The sequence below is a fragment of the Taeniopygia guttata genome, chromosome 4 (genome assembly GCF_048771995.1).
Source record: "Taeniopygia guttata chromosome 4, bTaeGut7.mat, whole genome shotgun sequence".
Classification (NCBI taxonomy): Eukaryota; Metazoa; Chordata; class Aves; order Passeriformes; family Estrildidae; genus Taeniopygia; species Taeniopygia guttata.
In genome coordinates this window covers 8,425,257-8,447,042 of record NC_133028.1, presented here as the reverse complement: position 1 = coordinate 8,447,042, position 21,786 = coordinate 8,425,257, and the positions used below count along the sequence as shown (strand labels likewise).

At 44.1% G+C, this 21,786-nt stretch overlaps 1 long non-coding RNA gene across 1 annotated transcript; it reads right to left on the bottom strand.

Moving 5' to 3' along the window:
• Nucleotides 1-7,059: 7,059 nt before the first annotated feature.
• Nucleotides 7,060-21,547, bottom strand: LOC121469858 (uncharacterized). The gene is made up of 5 exons (XR_012055509.1): nucleotides 21,417-21,547; nucleotides 14,323-14,504; nucleotides 13,301-13,398; nucleotides 11,972-12,064; nucleotides 7,060-7,877 (listed from the first exon to the last, which is right to left on the bottom strand). It is a non-coding gene; the product is annotated as an uncharacterized lncRNA (long non-coding RNA).
• Between the last annotated feature and the right edge of the window lie 239 nt (nucleotides 21,548-21,786).

Here is a 21,786-nt window from a genome sequence, read left to right as displayed (position 1 = left end):
GACCCAGAGCCTGCAGCTTCTCTAGGAGAGTGCTCCCAGGACAGGCCCCAGGAAATGCAGATAAACCTGCCCAGTCCTAATGTGGGTCAGGGACCTGGCGTGGCTCAACTGCTTACAGCCTTGGAAACACAGAACCCGAGAGCAGGCGAGACAGTCGGGGATTTCGTTTCCCATCCTTGACCATATGCTTTCCTACAACGAGGGACCAGTGCTCAGGAATGCTCAGTGGGAAACACTGAAGGTCCAGAAAAGATCTGCCCTAAGGATTTTTACAGTGCATCACTGGGACAGGCATCACACATAACCTCCCACACACAGGAATGGGCGCAGTTCAGAAACTCTGTGCCTCCCTCCCCTTTACTCCCTCCTTCTTTGAGATGCAGAGGGGCTTTCCCGTGGATATCATTCCTCCTGGTGTTCTATCCAGACCCGTACAAGGCTTGAACTCATCAGCTTCATGTGATTTCATCAAAACCCTTCTAACAACCACCAGTTAGTTCTTCATGTGCCTCTATTGTAAACACCTCCATAAGGAATGGTTACTCATTTACAAGGTAATGCTCTACGTGCCAGTCTGCTGCTCCTGCAGCAGAAAAAAATAACACTTCTAGAAAAAAAAGTAGCAGTACAAGCCCCTAGGGTTTGATGATGGTTTCCTAGGTTTAACAATGACTAAGGAATTAGCTTGGAGGCTTTTTTCTTCTGTGATCCCTTTGCACCACATGGCTGGTTTTACTTAGTCTAATTCCTTAGCCCCAGTCTTCTCCATGTTTTTTTCTGATTTTCCTGATGACCGTCACCTTCCCATCATGCCTTTTGCAAGAGGCAGAATCATCTCAAAATTCAGGACAAATGATTTAGATACCAATGAGGTATATTGAGTGGCTACAACAAACAGGTTTTATAAGGGGAAAATCAAGAACTGTGCTGAACACAAAAGGGACAAGCTGAGGATTTGAGTTCAAGGCTTAGTGTCTAATTTCAGCATGTCCAAGTGAGGATGGAAGCTTGGTAAGAAAAACCTCTTTCCTTTCTGTCCCTCGTTCACCTGCTGGTGCTCCCTGGAGAGTGCTGCTGACTGCTTCGAAATTCAATTTCTGCACTGGCAGTGGCATGTTGGGCCTGGCAGTAATTGCTTTTCCAGACAACCCTCTGCTCATCACTGCCTGCATGCTGGGGGGCCAGAGCACCTGGGATGTGGTGCTGGGATAGTGCCATAAGTCACAGGGCTGTGAGAAGCCCCATGCTTTTGGGTCAGCATGTCCTGCACTCAGCCGTGTACTCATTCCATGTGTGGTACACTGAGGTTTGGGGCTCAGTACCTTGTGGTTGCTGAGGAATGGAACCTCGAATCAGCACCACTGAGCCAACAGCCTTCCCCATCCCATCCCATCCCATCCCATCCCATCCCATCCCATCCCATCCCATCCCATCCCATCCCATCCCATCCCATCCCATCCCATCCCATCCCATCCCATCCCATCCCATCCCATCCCATCCCATCCCATCCCATCCCATCCCATCCCATCCCATCCCATCCCATCCCATCCCATCCCATCCCATCCCATCCCATCCCATCCCATCCCACATCCACCTCATCCCTGCTGTATCTTCTCACTGTACTCTGGGGTGCCCCTACCTAGTGGGAAAACCTTTGAGGGTCCACAAGTTGCCTTGCTGCTGCTCACCCTGTGCTGTTCCCTGATTACCCTGTGCTATTTCCAGTACATCTCCAGAAAATAGCTCGCTCCCCCTGACACCACTGGCTCTCTACAGCAGGGAGCGAACTCAGCAATTTACCAGAGGGATTCTGATTCTTATTTTAGACTCCTATTTTAGCCTTCTTTTTCTTTCTAAATTTGTTAAGTTAATCCTTTTTACAGCTCTGGGAGTGAGGTGCAGCATAACAGGGACCCCAGAAAGACTTACTGGCTTCTCAGCCTCACTCCCTGCAACCTGCTTTCCTCACCTTGCCCTCATGAGCCCCCTTTAATTTGGACAATAAAAGATGCTCTGAGCTAAGCAGCTTCTTTTTATTACTATTCTTATTTTTAAAGCTGCAAACATCACCATCTCTTCAACTATAGCAGAGAAGGTGAAATGGAAAATGTGGAGTTTGGGTATGCCTGATCCAGGATGGCAGCAATGTTGCTTGGGACTGAAAACTTCGGAGTCCTAATGTAAGTCAAAACTGCAGGTGATATCCATTACCTTGCAATCTGCTCCATCTCTCTATCCCCCATTGCAAATAGCCCTCCTCAAGACCATGCTTTGCCATGGGATCTGCCTTGTATCTGCTGTGTGCAGAAACCTGGTCTCCAGAAGATCTGTGTGTAACATCTGTGGGTCATCTCAGTTTCAGTGGCTGGGAAGAGGGTGATTTGCTGTGGTCATGTGAGTCTCTTTTCAGTTGTTTTAACACATCAACACGCTGGTACAACCGGCGCAGATGACATCTGTTATTTCTGCAATGCCAGCTATGTATCATCTTGACTCATTTTCTATTAGATCCAGCTGTTCTGGCTGATATGCTATTGACCTTTTCAGCTGGTTCAGCACTTGGCTACCAGGAGGTCACTGGATGCCACTTTGAAACAGGCTCAGTGCTTACAGCTATTCTGCTGGGGTGAGGATGGATTTCATCCACCTGTCTGGAGTGTGAGCACCTTGAAAAATCAGCTGGCCTTTGCTACCAACACAAGGTCACTGCCATACCTGCAGGCTTCAGGAAGCATCCATAAATCAGCCTAGCCCTAAAGTTTCAGTAAACTGTGTCATTTGGAATATGCAGCTCAGCAGCTCATGCCCCCACTCTTGGGAACAACGGGTTCACATCACAGCATGACTGGGTACTGACTTCAGCTTCGTTAGGTGGGAGGAGATGCCATAGTGATGCATGTACTCAAAATACCTATTAAATATGTAGCAGCCCTGGGGGAAAGCATGGCCAGGGCTTGGGAAAGGGGAGAGGATAGAAAGACAGGGTCAGTGACTGACTAATACATGTAACTGCAATACAGGAGATGGGAAGTAAGCAAAGAAAAAAATGTTGGGATGTCATCTTTCATAGAGTGACTTGCTCTTGTGGGGAGTGATTTCTCCAAGTAGCTTTATTTTTTATTTTTGTTCATCTGTTTGCCCATGTTCAGCCTCTAAAACAGCATTTCTGGTTGAGATGATGCCAGAGTTTATGAAGATTTCCTTCATCAAGCACAGTGTGTTTCTGTACTATTCTAGGGCAAAGTTAGTCTGGTCTGTCATTAGAAACCTTTATAGATGGGGAGTCTGAAGATTTCTTCAGTACCTTAATCTCTGTTTTTATTGTCTGATGTTTAAATCTCCTTTTAGTTAATTGTCTGGAGCCACTTTTGCTGGGTATTACTCCAGTTATCTGTTGCTGTCCTGTCAGGGGCTGAGGGACAATGTCTGACCATCTCCAGATCTACAGGAACCTTTTCTATGTTGGATAACTATCCTCTTTTGTCATTTTAGCTTCCTTTTCTAGACTAAACAAGCCAAGACCCATCTGAAACCCAGAGATTCCTCTCCTTGTTGCAACCATTGCGATTTGCAGTGTGTGTCTGCCTCGGTTCCCAGTGGCATTGCCACAGCCCAATTCTTCAGGAGGCTTCTCAGGAAAGGACACAACCTGTGTCTTTGGTTTTGGCTTCCTGGTGGTTTTGGCTGCTTCTGGTGCTGTGGACAGGGAAGGAAATGGAGCAGAATCTGTCCTTCAAGGCTTTTTCTCTGTCTTTGTTCAGTGCAAAAGCCTGTGCAACATTCCTGGAGCAAGGCAGCCTGGGCTGGTAGTACCCTCCTTCTGAGGAAACATGCCTGGATACACTTTTCCTCCCCTTCCTGTAGGGAGAAGGTAGAAATCTGCTCTCCTTGGGCTTTTCCCACAGGTTTCCTTTCCTCTCTGTAGGTGGGAGCTTATGTAACTGGTGTGCTGTCACAGAGGCCCTCTGGGCCAGATGTCCTGCACCTTCTGGGAAAAGGAAAACAGGAGAAGGACAAAGGGCAAGTCAGCCCCCAGACACCACATCCATACCATGGTGAGCTTTGGGTTCCTTACAGTTGGATCACACTGAAGCCCCCCTGGGTCCCCAGTGCTGAGGACAAGTTTTTAAAACTTTCACTTCATTTCTGCTTTCAATAATTCCCTGCATGTCTCAGAGGCCCCAAGGGGAATCCACATCCTGCTCAGGGACTTCCCTCCATCACTGGTGGCAGGCATGAGGCTGTTTGCAGGCTGGAGGGACACTCTGGGAACAGCACGTTTAGCTCGTTTCGCTATCTCAGAGGGGCTGATTGTAGGGAACAGCTGGTCTGGCCAGGAGAGAGGTGTGATAGCGAGATGCCAAATGAAAAGACTGAACAGAGCTTGTCCCAGCTTGCCTGCCCCTTACAGCAGATCAAACCAAAACTGAGCCGCCCCAGCAGGTCACTCAGATGACAGCAAGTGCAAGTCAGTGCCTTAATTTTAAAAACCAATTTTCCTCACAGAAAAGGACCTGTTTGGAGGAGTCAGGATCCTGTCTCCCTTGTGCCCTGCTCTGATCCTCAGAGACTCACAGAATATTTTACTGTCCTGCTAATAATGCTCAGTTTTCTCTACCCGAGGCAATTTCTGTTGTAAATTCTGGTTGTAAATTCTTGTAAATATCATGCTGGGTATTGCTTCCTCCAGGGACATCCACCTCAGCCCAGGGGCAGGTGGCCATTGCAGTTCCAAGACTGCTGGTGCTTCTCACCCCAAGGCACTTTGCAAATCTTTGCCTCTCTTCCTGAGCCAGCCTTGGCTCATTGTGTGGGGGAGATCAAGTTGTCAGCCACTGAATTCTGCTGGTAGAATGCTGAGGTGCTGGGGCTCTGCAAGAATTGGTCTGAATTTAGAGGACTTATATTAAGAGTCCAGTTCAATCATAGTGCTTAATGTCAGGAAAAGTCTGGGATACACCCACCAGACCTGACTGCCTCAGCAGCAGGGAGAAGCTCTACAAGCAGGAGTATGAACACAGCCATAATCTCATTCTCCCAATAACATTTGGGTAGAGAATATTTTCTCTTTAAGCAATGAGGACAGTATAGTGTTCTTGCCCAAACAGAGGAAGGTCATGCCATTTTACAGCCTACCTGGTTTCCAGCTGCTCTAGCTGTACAGGCAGGAACCTGCCCCAGGCCCCCTGTCACAGCCACCACTCCCCTACAGATGGTCCAGTGCCTGCAGAGCACCCTCAGTGCTGCTCTGTGCTCTGCATGGGCAGCTGAATGGGGCCCATGCTGGCTCTGCTTTGCAAAAACAGCCCCTGGTGCAGGTAGGCAGTACCTGGTGAGGCCACTTGTACCCAGACTCCAAGATGTCATTGTTTGAGACTGGAGCAGCTCCAGGTGATATTGTGACTGTTTGGGTTAAACAGGCAGCTGCACAACTGGGCTTTGGGTAGCCCTTGTTTTAGCTGCACACACTACAGCCTTCCCTGCAGAACAGTGCCTGGCCTCCAAGTGTGCGTAGCCAGAGCTCGGTAGAGTGTGGTTTTCTCTCCCTGTGAAGTTTGTTAGGATGTCAAAGAAAAGAATAATAAATCTGTTATGAGTTGCCATGAAAAGCCATAATCACCAAAGTGTCTTCCAGCTGTAAACCTGAAGAAAGATTCCAGTGTGTGCAACTGAAATGTTTCACTTCCATTTCAAGAATGCAGCAATTGCCTGTCACCGCACTCCAGCTGCAAAACAATATGTGTCCAGCAATGTCAGTGTGGTTCAAAAAACACTTTTCCAACTTGCAAAATTACTAAAAGCCAACTTTTTTCCCAGCAGAACACAATGTTTTTAGCTCATCTGATCAATTTTTAATTTCCCCATGAATCTTGTTAGCCCAGCAGCAATCCAATAAACTCCAAAGGGTAGTTAGGCACTGCCATTTCTGTGGGCATTAGAGGAATAAATGTGACATGTGGAGTGATTTATGCAAGTTCACTTGCGTTTCCCAGTTGTGGTTGCAGTTCCCCTGCAGTTTCAACACTCTTCAGGAATCTTCTTGCTTCTTGCCCTACTGCTGTGCTCCTGAGTGGGCTGTCTGGGTCTCCCATCTGTGCTGCTGTCTCCCAGCCCACCCACACCAGATCAACCTGTCACTGTGATGAGAGTGGAAAAGGGAGCCAGGAGTGGGGCTAAGAAGTGTCTGTGTCAGCCCACCTGCCTGCCCAGCACCAGTGGGCCTCCACCAGTCTGCTCTGACTGAGGCAGCAAGAGGAGACATCAGAGGAGGACAGCAAGGCTGGGGGAGCCAGAAGCACAGAGGGATTTAGGAGCTAATGGCACTTGGAAGTTTATTTCAGAAAGATGTATTTCAGAGGGATCATTTAACTTTGGTGCATGAGGAAAATGTCTGGTCAGGGAATAAGACAGAGGCAGTCATTTTTGTTATTAGGCATCTGAAAGAATCATGGATTTCTGATGAGCTTTGAGGCCTGCAGAGCTTCTCCTGGGTCTGAGATGTGAAGTCAAGCATGGAATGAAATCAGTTCCTGGGATGAGTTAATATTTAGCATTATTGAATGGTGAACAGGAGACAAAGGAGGGAGGAAGTCTCTGCATGGCAGTCAGGCCTTGAGTCCTGCCAGACACAAGAGTCATGGAGAGAGTCCCAGATGGGGACAGGAACAGTGATTGAGCCAAGGCAGCAGGAGAGCAGAGATCCCTACCATATCCCTGCAAGGGGAGAAACAAAGCTATTCCCACTGCTCCTTCAATCTCTAGTTGCTGTTGAGGATGTACTCAATGACTCAAGTTGTGCTGCTTGTGAAGAATCCTCATCCGTAAAAAAAGGAATCAAGTGAAGCTGAGATCCCAGCAGTACTTATAAGTTCCTCCTGAATGCTAAAGTCTTTGGGATGACAAATTCCCTGGACTGCATCTCTGAAGCACATAACACAGCACAGACCTGCTTCTCCTCTGGGGTCTCTCTGACTACAGCAGGAATGTGTTGTTCTGGTGTGTCCTCCTGGGACTTGACATGTCTGTGGGCTCCTCTCTCACATAGCTGCTGGCTGTTCCACAGGGCTCCTTGGGCAGGTTTGGCTTTGAGGACATGGAATTTTAGAATGTTAAGTGGTTTCTTCCTAATGTCTAACCTAACTTTCCCCTCTTTCAATATTTATCCATTACTCCTTGTCCTATCACTACAGTTTCTGGTGTGAAGTCCCTCTCTGGCTTTCCTGTAGGCCTTGTTCGGGTACTGGAAGGTTCCTATGAGATCTCCATGCAACCCTTTCTTCTCCAAGCTGAACAGCCCCATCTTTCTCAGCCCATCTTTGCAGGGGAGCTGCTCCAGTCCTCTTATCAACTTTGAATTCCCATGACCCAGATGCAAGACCTTGCACTTTGCTTTATTGAACTTGAGGAGGTTTACACTGGCCCACCTCTCGAGCCAAAGCCCCCCATCACTTCCCATGCTGGTGGGGGACTGGGGAATGGCCTCAAGGGTTAACAGCCACTGCCAGCTGTGGCTCTCCAGCAGGGACAGAGAGGGCCCAGGCACCCTGCCAGGAGGTAATGCTGCTTGAGCACTGCTGGCAAAGACTTCAAACCCCTCAGCTAATTTCGGATCTTCTGTTTGTGACACATAAAGCTGCTTTCCCATCTAGGAAAGGGCTCTTCCTTGGGACTAGGAAGGGAAGGGACTATTTATTAATATGACATTGTCAAGAGTGGCACATCTGCCTTTCTGAAAGCCCTGTCTGAGGTGGCTTCATGTGACATGGTCCTTCATGTGACACTTTTCCTCCAAAGAGCCCTCAATATGCTACAGAAGATTCTGTCACAAAATGCTGGAGACACGATGCAGGACAATCACTCTCTCTTCTTCTAAGAGTCTGAGAGAATAAAAAATGCTGAATATTAAAAGCAGAGAGAAAAAAATGGGCGAAGTCATGTTTACTTTTCCACAGGGGCAAAGTCACATATAACTTTTCATCTACAATAAAAATAGCTATATCTATAATACATATTGCCTTTTCTTTATGCCAGTTAAAAGAGAGTTTTAGCTGGATCAGACTTGGACCCTACATGTCAGTAGCAGAGGATCCTGCCTGTCTGTGAGGCCCAGGCAAGAAAACAGAAGTGCTTGTCTCCATCTGGAGATTCCATTGTTTTTAGTTCGCCTTGGTTTAGGAGTTGCTGGGGAGCTCCTCAACCTAAGGAGAGCCACCCAGGCTCCCTTTGGTGCTCCCTTGTGGAGGCAAAGCATCTTCTACTGCAGTAGAAGACTGAACAAAGAAATCACTCTGGGGAGGCTGGATTCCCCATGTCTGGCCTGGGAAGGATGATGGGAGTGGAGACCTTTAATCAGTGAGGGACTTCCCGGAGTGTGGTGTTGACAGATGCCAGTAATGAGATCATGGAAGAGCCATTAGCATCAGATGACCTGATCAGTCTCTCTTTGTCCTGGGCATGTGTCTAACCCAGAGCCTCTACCTTGTAATGCACTGGATTTGTGTTGACAGCATGAGATACACATGGCCTGTGACAACACTTGGCAAGGCTGAAACAGTGTCCCCTAGCCCTTGCCATGGTCTCCAGAGACAGCTATTGTGATGATCAAAGCTGCTGGATTTAGGAAGTCTGGGATGGGGATTACTCCCTGTGTGTTGTCAGCTATATGGTGAAGTTTTACTCCTAGCTGCCTGGTTCCCCAGGGAAACAGATATATGTGGTTGTAAGGATGTCACCATTATTATCATGACTCTTCTCAAGAAACAGGGTAACAATGCATTCATACCCCTGTTGGGTAAATATGTCACAGTGCCTTGCAGACTGGCCCTGCCATTACCTGTAAATGTGGTGTCAGTGTCAGTACTGGGATTTTCATATCCTAATCCCCACATCTGAAAGTTTCAGTCAAAACTGAGAACAGGATGGGGATGAGGACTCCTTTCTGACCTTCTGGTTTTAGAGATGGGAGAGTGCTTTGTGCAGGGACTGAGAGGGCAGTGAGGATCCTGCTGTACAGGAGCTGCTGGTGCCAGGACACCAGAGCAGGAAGGGTGAGTGTCACTGGCTCCGAGAGCAATCCTTAGGCTTTGGTATTGTGTTGTCTCTGTTCCGTGTCAATTACTTGGAACTTGGTGAAATTTAGCCTCAGGACATGTTTCTTCCTCCACAATGCTTAAAAAAGCCTCAGATCTATATGAATAAACCTGCTTATTTTCAGTCCAGAAAAAAATAAGGAATGCCATGTACTTTTGTACTGTGCTGGAGGTTTCCCTCATCACTCAGGGGATGTGCAATTGAAGATTGTGTCTCTGCTGGGCTAAGGAACACCAAGAAATTATCAGCATCACTGTTGATCATCTGACTAGAGAAGCAGAAAAGGAACACAATCTCGATGCTGAAAGTAGCAAATCCAGGCACGAAAAATGCAGTGAAATCCACAGCAACAAGACAAGCCTGAGGCACAGAAAAAAATCTCCTCAATCTCCTGTTTTGCCCTGGCACTGTCTGCTTGTTATAGCTGCAAAAGGCTGTAGGAGCACTGGGATGTGCCCTCCAGACCCTCCATGCTGGGGTCATGTAGTAGCTGATGTTACTGCCACAGCCCAGGGTCCCACGTGGCTTCCCAGAGTCTCCATCTCAGTACTCTGACCCTACAGCACAGATGTTCCTGTGCTCCATGGGTATGTCAGGATTTCTGGACATCTGCTTGGCTGGTAAGATTGGCTGCCCCAGTCAGGCTGCCTGACATGTGTAAATTATGGACAAATGTGCTGCAATCTACAAATACCACCATGGCCGAGACAGAGAGCACGTCCCCAGGAACACGGAGAGCTGGCTGTCCTCCCCTTGCTGTGATGTTTTGTGCACATGTAGCAAATGCTTTCTGTCATTAGCTCTCAGAGACCTTCCTTATAAATCCACCTCAACTTGGCAGGCTTGCTGCAGAGAGTGGGAGTTTTTCCTTTGGTTCACAAGTGCAGTTGGGATGTGAAGCTGCACAGGTTTGCACGCTGGGCTCAAATGTTGGCACCAAGACTTAATGCACAGCTGTGGAGGAAGGGAGCAGAGAGGATGGGGAAAGGAACCAAGTATGGAAAAAGAAGTGCTTGTTTGTAAAAGAGGAGCATAGAGCCAGGAAAAAAAAAGAAAAAAAGAAATGCAGAAAAATTAGTGAGGAAAGAGGAAAGAGCAGGGAATGAAAGAGGGAGTTTTAGAAAATCAGGGGATGCAATTATAGTGCTGCAGGTGCCTGCCTACACCAGACTAATGTTCAGCTGGTTCTCTTAGTCCTCTCAGAGAAAGAGAGCTGGCATCCCCCTAACTACAAACCATGTATGTGCAAATAAAACCCACAGCAGCTGAAACACCCTGAGATGACACACAGGAGATTAAATTACAAGCTAATTGGGCTGAGATGTTTTCAGAGAAATGAAAGTTTTGGCAGGAGGCAATTTGTCCTGAGGAGATGGTCTTGTCAAACCCTCCTCTTTCCCTTCTCTATTAAGCAACCTCATTCCTGCTCTGCAGAAAAGGCTGTTGGAGGTTTTCATCCTGGACAAGTCTCCAAAGGACTATGGGACCTTCTTCATCCCATGCATTAAACCAGTATTGCCCGCTGCATTCCGAATGGGAACTTCTTTAGGTCCCCAATGCCAGAACACATTTCTAGTAACACGGTCAGGACCTCCTGCTCTTGTGGGCTCATTTAGTGTGGAAAATGAGAGTGAAAGGAGAAATTCAGCAGCTGTTCACAACTCCTTGATAGACAATGATAAAAATGATGGAAACAAAATCTTCTCAGGAGCACAGGGCAGTAAGAGAGGGGAAGGGGCGGTCTGCAGCTTGGGAAGGACAATAGGAAAAATATAATTTCATGAGGAATGTAGTGCAGCACTGCAACAGGTTGCAGAGAGGGAGCTCAGCCTCTGTCTGTAGGTTTTCAAAATCTGGGTAGCAAAGCCACATCTGACCTAATCTAGAGCTGTCAGTCATCTGTCTTTGAGCAAGAGCTCAAAGAACTCCCTTCCAGCCACTGTGTCCACAGTTCTAGGGTTATTTCCACTCAGGCTCAGCATTTAATTATTTTAGCTTCTGAAACTCTCTTGCTATTATTATTTTCCTTTTAAAAAGACATCCTTAGATTGTAGCAGGTGATTGAATCTGATCCATCTTTGGTATGTTACTAGAAAACCTTTTTAGTTGTTAAAACTACCCAATTTGTGTATTGGAATTGAGGTCTAGCATTATGAGTTGGGCTTTTAGGTAGAGTATTTTATTTTAATTTAAGGGTGTTTTTTCTTTTGTTAATAAAATATTCAGCCTTTAATGTCACATAATGAAATAACAGTTGGAGAACCAATGGATTGGTGGTTCCAATTCTGCAAGTTCATTAGGAAACCCATAACATTTATCAGGTGCTGAAAGCTAACACATGATGTGTTAAATCTGTGATTTAAAATGAGCTTGATATATAATCCCTGAGACACCAGAGCATCAAGGTTAGATAAGGTTTCTCTGTGCTACACTTAAGAAAGCCAAATGAAAGCAGTTGAGGTGAGATTAACAAAAAATATTTCATATGATAGCAATTTACTTCTGACTCATACAATCTTCCCCTTTTGTTAGTCCCAAAATTAAATAGAAGAAAAGCTGTGTTTTTATGGAAAAGAAAGCTGCACATTTTTTCTTTGGATGCTCTGAAGCTGAGCTGAGCAAAATCTGATTTACTGAGATTTAGCCCTAAATCATATGGTTCCTGCAGGAATCCCACAGCAGCATTCTATTTTTTCAGGTGCAGAAGAGTTTGGGTTTTTTTAAGTTTTATTTTATGTGATTGTTCACCCTGCTGACATTTAAGGAAATGATGGTTGGTTTCCCCATTGTGTAAAAAACCTTTCCCCTTCCACGAAATGTTACCTACTTTTTTCCTAATCCCTCACTGGCCAGGGTAAGTACAGCATTATTGGTTTCATACCTTGTTTAGTTCTTTCTTGGCTTCAAGAAGCTGTGGTATGCAAGTGAATTTCCAGTCTTTCAAATCTTCTCCTTTAGAATAACCCTTTTGATTCTGTTAGAAAAGTTAAAACAAAACATAATCAGAACAATTTGTTTTCACAACTGTCAGAAAACTTTCTGTAAAAGAATCCTACCAAAAATACAGGAATTTTGCAAAATCAATGACCTGCTGTGCCCCTGGTCAGCAGCAGTGTTCCAGAAAGGCACGGCAGCTGTAACATGAATATAGCTAAGAGCCAAAATTTAATAAAAAGCTGACAAACTCTGACAAAAGGTGAAGGAACGAGGAGTTCGCGTTGTAGAGGGCACTTCCCTGTGCTCTGGTGATAATAGATTTGCTTTTCTTCAGGGAATCAACCTGGAATGAGCAGTGACATCACTGATTTGAACATCTTGCCTCCTTTCAAACAGGAGGGCTTACATTGTATTTATTTTATATTATTGCTATTACTTTGCATTGATATTATATTATTCCTATTACATTGCATTTATATTATATTATACTATGTTGTCTGTTGTCAGGGTTTTTGCTGTGGAAACTTTAAATAGTGTTTACACAACATCAGTGTTTACACAACATCAGTGTTTCTTTGAGTCCTGAAAAAGAGCTTTGGGATAAAATCGTTGTCCTCAGCAAGCCCTTGGCTCTCTCCCAAGAAACACATTTATGGTGTTTGCTTCCTAAGCAGGCAAAATGGTTAACAAAAACATGTCCAAAGACTGGCTGGGTTTTCTAATCACTGCCTGAAAGGTTAAAGCTTTCTTAATGCAGCTGCCTCAGGAGAGGTGGCTGTCTTTGTACGACTGTCATATATCCCTGTTGAAAGTGTTCCTTTGTAAACTTTTATCTGCTTGTTTATGAGCTGGGAATTGATTTCTTGATGACAGTATTTCTTCAGAGTCTTCAGTATATATAGCAGATCCCTGCAGAGCCTTTGGATGCCCCTAAGGATTACAGGTAGTGACTGAAAAATGTTATTGTATTTTTCCTTTTTTAAAAACTTTTTTACTTCTGGGAATTGTGGGATGCCTCGCAAAAGCCAGAGATTTCAGTACATGCTCTGCAGCTCCTGCTATATTCATTGTAAGGTGACAGTACTACAGAAAGCAAAACTGTATATTTATTTGTAGTCAAAGTACTTTTTGTATTATTATTATTATTATCTGTATACATTATAGGCAGGAGTAGATATGAAAAACAAATCAAGTAAAAAGCCAAGGAAGCAAATGGTGACATTTCCATTGTCTGCCCCAAGGACCCAGCAAGCTGCTGTCTAGATGCACTTACAATTTTGGTATTTTCTTTACAAAAGGAATCATTCTGCAGCATGTATGACTGAAGTCCCAGGAGCATGGATGCAGGAAGCAAGTGCAGAAGAATCACAGCTGCAGGGGAAAAAGGAAATAAATGGTCATGGTTCTCACAAGCAAAGCGAGACCTACCAAGAATCTCTTACTGCCTATATTCTCTTCTGTCTGCCAGTTTCATGGTGATAACAATATCAAAACTTCTGAAAACAGAAGTCCAGTTGTGATTATGTTAATCCAGACAAAATGGCAGGTGAAAAGGAGAGCAAAAGCCAGAGGCATCAGTCTCTGCCCTGAGAGATACTGAATGCACCCAGCTTGCTTTGGAGGGGTGGTGCTGTAGATTTGAGGACTTTCAGCTTTTTTTTCAATAGACATCTTGCCAGGTGAACCTTCAAAAGGCCCAAATAGAGGCAGTACAAATATGCAGGAAGGATAGCATGTTCAGGGCTGGCTGAGGACTGGACACTAATGTGACCAGGATTAGTCCATGTGGGGCTGGGGACATTTCACCAAGGACCTGCTTCAGTGGAAGCAGAGAAATGACAACTACAGTAAATGAGACATTATCAGTGGAGCGTCTACATGGTGACAGTAAAAGACACAGACTGCAGTGGTGAAATAGGGTACAGGAGGGGCTTGGTAAGATTATGCAAAATGGCAAGTCACTGCAAACAGAAGCTTCTGAACAGAGAAAAGGGCCTGGTTCCTGCCAGTGCTACCAGTCACCCACTGAGGCTGCACAATGGGAAGTGCCCTGCAGGCCTGGGAGTTGCTGTTCCACTCTGCAGGAGGGTTTGGAGGGAAGGCAAGGAGCCAGGGAATGCCAAGTGTTGCTAAGACTGTATTGGAGCATATGCAAGAAAATGGAGTAGTAAAGAACCTCTGGAGGCCTCTTGCCCAACCTCAAGCTGCAAATTGTGCAGTTTGAGCAGAAATGCCCACTTCCAGCTGTCTGTCCAGCAGTGCCCAGATCTCCCATGGTGCCCATTTGGTACCTACCTACATAGCTGCTCCATGATGCACACAACCACTTAGTCATGGCCATCTTAAATGGTGCTGGCTCACATTCAAGCAGCCAAATTGTGCCTGTAGACTGGATAGGAGTTGGCATGACAGGATACATGCAAGTCTGTTTCCAAGAGTGGGGATCTGGAGCAATCAATCCAGTTTGACATGAACACCTAGAGACCAAAATAAGTCCATGATATAAAATAAACTCTTGAATGGCCTTCCCCTGCTCCTTCCCAAAATGTGATGAAGGAGCAAACAGCCAGACTGCCTCCAAGAAAAGCAGGTTCATACAAAAGCAAGTCCACATCCCTCCTTCAACCAGAATCCATAAGAAAACACAAAAATGATGATAGATATGCTAACCAGCAAACTGCCTGTGAGCCATAATCTTCTTTCTCTCATGTTCTTGTTTTACAACTTATCCCTTGAAAGGGTTAACAAAGCTGCAGAACAGGAGGACTCAGAGGGCTCTCAAAAGGCTTTTGATAAAGTCCGGCACAAGAGCCTATTGAGAAACTTGGCCAGGGTGAAAGGTAAAGTCTTGTCATGGATTAAAAACTGGAGAAGAGATAAGAAGCAAAGAGTAGGAACAAATGGCCAATTCTTAGTGTGGAAAGAGATTAATAATGGATAGCTGCAAGGACAGTATTGCAGACAGGTGCTGTGTTTACTTACCACTGCCCAGCCAGGAGCTAAAATGCACTGTTGGCTCAAAATGCTCAGGATAGCCTGGCCTGGGAGATTTAATACAAACCCATGGAAAAATTAATTTAAGAGTCCAGTTCTGCTGGGAGTTATTATCACTCAGCTTGTCTTAAGACATATGACAAGAGTAAAAAGGCAAATTGGTATGAGAGGCAAAGAGTTGGCAGAGACAGAAAAATACAGGCTAATGCTAAGAAGACAAAACAAACACTTATCAAGCCATTGTCATGGGCAGCAAAATTAGTGCAACAGAATTAAAATGCTAAAAAAGTGAAAATAGGAAAAGGGAAGTTCTGAGAGCATGACATGGCATTGTATTTGGATTAACTACACTGCCACCCACATCACCTGATGCACACCAATGGATGGGAGCAAGGCAAGACTGAGACCTTTAATGAATATGAACAGCCTACACAGCTGTGCATAAATTACAAGAGCTCTCCATCCTCCTGCTCCCTGCTTAAATGAATAATCACTATCTGGACTCAGAAGAGGTACTTGTAGTTTTCCTCTGGAAATCTCTCTCATTGGAGAAAAGTTTTGCACAGGTTGTTGCTTTTTATTTTTATTGGGTAGAAATGGCAATAAATGCAATTCAGCTTCCTGAACAGGGTTTTAAAAATATATGGCATAAATTAGCAGCTAAAATATCATTGTTGCCTTTATATCATAACTAATAAACCTTATTGCGTCCATTTCACATAGAATGTCACTGCAGTACAGAGGCACTACTACAGTCAGTATTTACTTGAAGGTGAGCTACTTTACTTAGCCTAAACATGCTTCTTTGGTGTGGAATGATACATCCACAAGTGTATTTCTCTTCCTTCTCTCAGCAGAGGAGGTCTAGGTGAAAACTTGAGTTTAACTTTACATTTTCAAAGGTCAGAGCCTTTTGTTGAGTCCCTCCTCTAGTGTTTAGTGCCAGAGACAGAAATAGTTTCCAAAACTCCTGACTCCCAATGTTATACTCAAGTACAAGAGTCCATAAGTGTCCTGGAAGATGTCAAGTGGAGTTTGTTCTTGAAATGTTTTGGCCAGGCAAGAAAACATCATCTCAAGAACCACGCTTGGAAGGACGGAAAAAGGATGTGAAAATTCATATGCCCTGGTCAAATCCATCAGATGTAAAGGGAAGCTAAATAATTGAAAGCTGTTTGCTGCAGTGAAAGGGAATTTAACCTACATTTCATGTACATATAATCTCTTTAGGATTCAGTGTTACACAATGCTGTCTCAGGAGTACATGGCATTTCTTCTGCCTTTCATTCAATTTTATTTATCTTCACTTCTGATTCTTTTGAAAGAGAATAGAGAAGGGGAATAGAGAAAAACGGACACAGCAATTAAAAAACAGATTGTGTGTTTTCTATGGAGGGCTCTGTGGCTGCCACAAAATTATTTGGAAATATGATGAATTCCATTGATGACAGCATAGCTGGTTAGGTGCACAAAGTCAGAAAATTAGGTGAATGCAAAGAGGCAAAAGTTGAGAGCTTCCCTGCTATTAGAAATCTCAGACAAATTGCTTGCCCATATGATCAGATGGGTTTCCTCACATATGGAAGTCTTCCAGCAATTTGTGTTATGCAGGCTGCAGAAATTTGATAAATAGCAATGCCACTTATTCAGGTAGCATCAATATGGTGTTCTGAAGATTGATCAAGTATTGTCAGAGGAGCTGGGTTTGCTTTCTGACACATACAACAGGAACCTTCCTGTCATTTCTGTGTCCTAAGGGAATGATGAAAATGGCCTCTGCAAACAGCTGATTTGCTCTGAAGTGGAGAGATGAACTACTTAGGCTGGGTACAACCAACATCAGAGGTTCCACTTTGTCATAAATATCAGCTAGAGGACTTTTTCTTAAACATGATCTCTATCTGTTCTCTCCGAGATCAATTGGAAAACTATGGAATTAGCAGAGAATGATGTTAAAACAAAACCTAAGACTCATGATCATGTCCTCTTCCTCCCCTGCCTTCACCTATTCTCCAATATATTCATATAATAGAGTGGAATAATTACCGCCTAGGGTCCATGTAAGCATCCCAATGAGCAGGATTGACATCCATAAAGCAGGCTGGTGAACTGGATCATCCAGAGGTGCAGCCAGAAAAGTTCAAACATGAGCTGAATATGAATGGCCATCGCCAGACACTGTCTCTCTTGTTCCTAGCAGAAATTATTCAAGTGGCAGATTTAGTAACTCACTAATTAATGAGCTCAGGATGAGCAGCTAAAATCTGAGCTCACCCCATCTAGCTCCAGGCACTGGACTGTGGTCCCAGGTTTGAAGACTCACTCCTTGTCTCTGTTTACAGTCAAATTAGAGGTAGACACTGCCTCATAGGGACTGAATAACCAAAAGGAAATGTTGAATGAACCAGAAGGGTTCATCCCCTCAACAAAGCCAGGACAAAAGCAACTTAATGCATTCCTGACATCTGGCTGTCAAACCTACTCCTAAAACACTTTAGTGATGGAGATTTCATCCTCAGATCTAAATTTTTTAGAAAATAAAGTGTTTTTGAAACATCCAGTCTGTCTCTTTGAGTTCAATCTAAGATTTCTTGCCCAACAGCTAGAAACAAAATCTTCAAGCCATGTCATTTGCTCAGCATGGGGCCAGTCAGTTTGGGTTCACTAGATACAAACAGGTGATTTTTTTAAAAATATGATGTTTACATATGAGAATCATACTTTTTCATTTCAGATTGTTTTAGGCAGCAGCAGGAGTGGGGCTTTCACAAGGGGTAGTGAGCAACCACTCACCAAGACAAGGTTGGTGAGAGAGAGAGAGGCAGAGAGAGAGGTCCTGTTAGCAGCTCAGTGACCATCAGACATGGCAAAAGGCAATGAGCTAGGTCTGAGGTCCTCCCAGGAATAATTGCTTTTGTAGTTACTACATGTTATTCAAGTATGAAAAAATTGTATGCTTAGGAAAAGCACTTATATATTTCAAACTCTAGAAGTCATACTTTGCTTCCAAACGACAGTCAATTAGTTTTAAAATGTCAGTTATGACTTTCACATATTTCTGTATTTGACAAATAGGTTCAGATTTTTGAAAATGCTGGTTTTGTTCAGTGTTTGCACTTCAGCCTATTATGATTCTCTGACAGAGAGCACCTTATCATTCCTTAGCCAACAAAATAATTAATAGTAATGTGCAGAGAAAGAATTACTGAATATCTGAAAGTCTTCCTTATGCATTACATTTACTTGTTCTCCTTATGCTCTGTGTATATTTCAAAGCCAGCTTTCAGCTAAACAACTACATCCATGCTTTTTTGCCATGCATATAAGGAGATGAGATGCAGCAGGTACAAGTTGATATGAGAGAGGTTCAGACCAAGAAAAAGGAGAAATTCTTTCATCATGAGAACAGCAGAGGGACAGGTTGACCTCATATGTGGCTCTGCTTTGAGCAGAAAGTTGGGCTAGAGACCTCTGGGGTCCCCTTGAGACTGAATTATCTTCAATCTTGGGTACATTCAATTCATCTCACAGAGATGACCCCTCTTCTACCAGATCTGTGGGATGGGCCCACCCTGTGAAGACCAGAGGGATTTTGGCTTTCTCCAGACTCTCCAGGACCGCCTTGAGAAATGATAGCCAGAAGATATGGCACTAGAAACTTTCACCAGCACTTTGCTGGGAATCTGCAGCTCCAATCCACCTTGGCACATCCACAGGGAAGCACTTTCAAAGCTGCTGATTTTCATGATGCATCTAGGAAGATGTGTATATGTAATATACATGGGCTGAATTATGTTCTGGAGGTGCCTAGTTTCCTATTGAATAAATCTAAAAAGGTAAAAGACTATTTTAGGGAAAACCAGCCTCCCCTCACAGGTTATCTAAAGCACCAAACTCAGCTGGTTGCAAAGGGAAATTCAGTATTAGGTGTACTGGATTTGAACTCCCAGGCTGTGTCTACAACCTCACTGAGGCAGTGCCTACATCAGGCTGAGATGCCGTTCCAGGCAGGAGGATAATGTGAGAAGCAGTGAAGTACACAAACAGAGGGTTGATGACCCTAGAAGGATGCTGCACAGACTCACTTCGGTGCAAGAAACATCCAGGGAAATGGTTTCAACAAGAATTATGCAGAAACCATTCCGAATCTCTCTCCAACACCACAAATAGTAGTTGTAGAAATCTGTTGCTGCAGAAACAGGGACAAATGAGCCTCCTGTTCTTTCTCAATAAACCCAGATCTCAGTAGGGCCGTTTTGCATAGTGAACCAATTAATCAGCCCAGGCACTAGATCAGACAAATAATTTCACTCCTGTGAGGAGCTGTCAGCACACTAGAATGATGAAACCAGCTAAGTATGTGTGGAACTAACTGGAAAAGAGAGTGATACCTGACCAGAATATATTTTACACTCAATAATGCCTGCCTGAATTTAGCCTCTCCAGTCATGCTAAACTTCAAGTCTGGAAAATACTTTGGGAGGAAGAGTAGATTGTTCAGTGCAAATTGAAATAGTCAGCACTCCTCTATGCGTGGCACCAAAACACCAAAACATCCAGTCATCCTTCATGCCAGTCCCTCAGCTTTTCAGGAATGACTGCTGAAAACCTCACCAATTATTGTGCCATCTCAATTTTTCATTATTGGGCACAAAAACAGAGAATGACACAGTCACCAGGCTTGCAAAACAAACCACCAGCAATTCTGGTGCAATTGTCAGAAAAGGTGTAGACCACAACACAGCAGAGATACTCCTGTGCTTATACTGTAGGACAGCCTCAGTACAAGTGGATGGATGATGGTTATCCATAATTTAATTTAATCACCCAAATGGCTTGAACAGTCTGTCACTGGCCACTTGAACTGATTCTTTCCAAGGGGGAATTGTTCCATTAGAATATTTTCAGAGAAGGACATTTTGAGGTGCTCGTTTAACATCTTGAAAGCTTGATGCAACATTGTGACATCTGAACAATTTGTATGGCTGAAAGCACCCGTAATTGCCATTTTGCAAGACGAAGTTGTTTCTTTGACTTTCTAACATCACTCAATTCGTTCTCACAGGCCCTATAGTAAGACCCTGTGATTACATTTTTTATTCTTTGATTTAGTGACTCCAATTCTTAGGAGCTTATCAGAAGCTTCATAGAATTCAGCATTTATCTTAAAGATCTAGCTTCTAGGGCAACTGATTACATAAGAAAGTCATATTTTATTCAAAAGAATAAGTTTCTAGTCCTCTGGGTTACAAGCACATTTAAAACTCAGATCTGAAATATCCCAATGGCTTGTGAATGGTAAGATAAATTGGAAGAATGCTTCTTTCTGTATCTCATTATTTTGAGGTCAGTCTTAAAATGAAAGACTCTTGTAAATCTTGTAAAATGGCAATTATAGGTGATTTCCTCCAGAGAAACTGCTCAGTGTCACACTGAGACAAGCTTTAGAGAAGTCTGATTCATGATTTTGGAATATTTTAATTTGGTGCACTATAATTTGAAATCTATAACCATGAACATTTTGGTGCTTCTGTCTCCCATATCAGAGACCAAACATTTTATGTGAGCGTATGAAACCTTTAGCCTGTGTTTATATTTATACTCTCCCCATCCAGCTTCCTAAAGAGTAGACACAGATATTGCATAGACAATGTGATTCCACCAGATTAAAAAAAACCTATCATATTGATTACCTCTTTCAGTCAATGGCATCTTGCTTTGCATTGGATTTTGGTATTCTGCATTGGATCACAAGCATTTCTAGTATTTTATGTTTTGTAGCTTGGTTAGTTTTCTCTCTGTGGAATCCTTCTCCACAAAATCTCATATCTGTATCCACAGTGACTATTCTGTAAATTAGTGGGTTTGGTTGAGGATACACTTAATATTCAGAGTGCAATATATTTTTATCCAACAGCTACAGAGCAGATATTACTAGAAGACAGAGATGACTTCTGTGAAGTGCATGGACTTAGCTCCTGGTTTCCTTTGCAGACCAAAACCACAGTCTCTCAAACAACATTTGTCTAAATGTGCTCTTTGTTGCCTGTGTGGAGCTATGCTTCAAGTCCCAGAGCTTTCCCAGGGAAGTGCCACAGCTGGAAAACCGAGCACTCTGGCAGAATGAAGACTCTTTTCAGGTCTGCACTGGTGTTGGTTCGTGCAGCAGCTCCTGAGGTGTGCCCAGAGTCAGGTGAAGAGCCGAGGGAAGGGAAGGGCAGGCTGGGGACTTGTGTTTCAGCCAGTCCTCATGCCTCACAGGAGGGGTGTTGCTGCCAACCCTGGACCAACAGCGGCTTAGCAGCACGGGAGGTGAACAATAGGACAAAAATGTTAGGCAAGATGTGTATGTATGAAAAGGTAATTCTGAAATACAAGAGCTGCATGCTCAGCACCTTCATAAAGTGGTGTTCAGTTCACTCTGCAGGGCACAGAATGAGAGGCTGGCAGGCAAAGGCCACTGTCCTGCCAGAGCCTTGGGTCACCCCATCCAGTGGCACAGGGTATGGGTATGGGTATTTGCCTCCTAAGGAAGAAGAACAATGCTGGTAAAGACTGCCCAGTTAATTCCACCTCAGATATGATCCCAAAAGCTAAACTTAGCTGTAGAAGGTGTAAAAGATGCCTAGTCCCACACTGGGTGTCCCTTTGACCCTAACAGAGACCTTGGGCTACTCCTGGAATAACAGACAATATGTGAAAACAGAATTTCTAACATATGATAAATGGCCTTGATGTTCTCACTGGAAATTTGTTTGTGTTTTG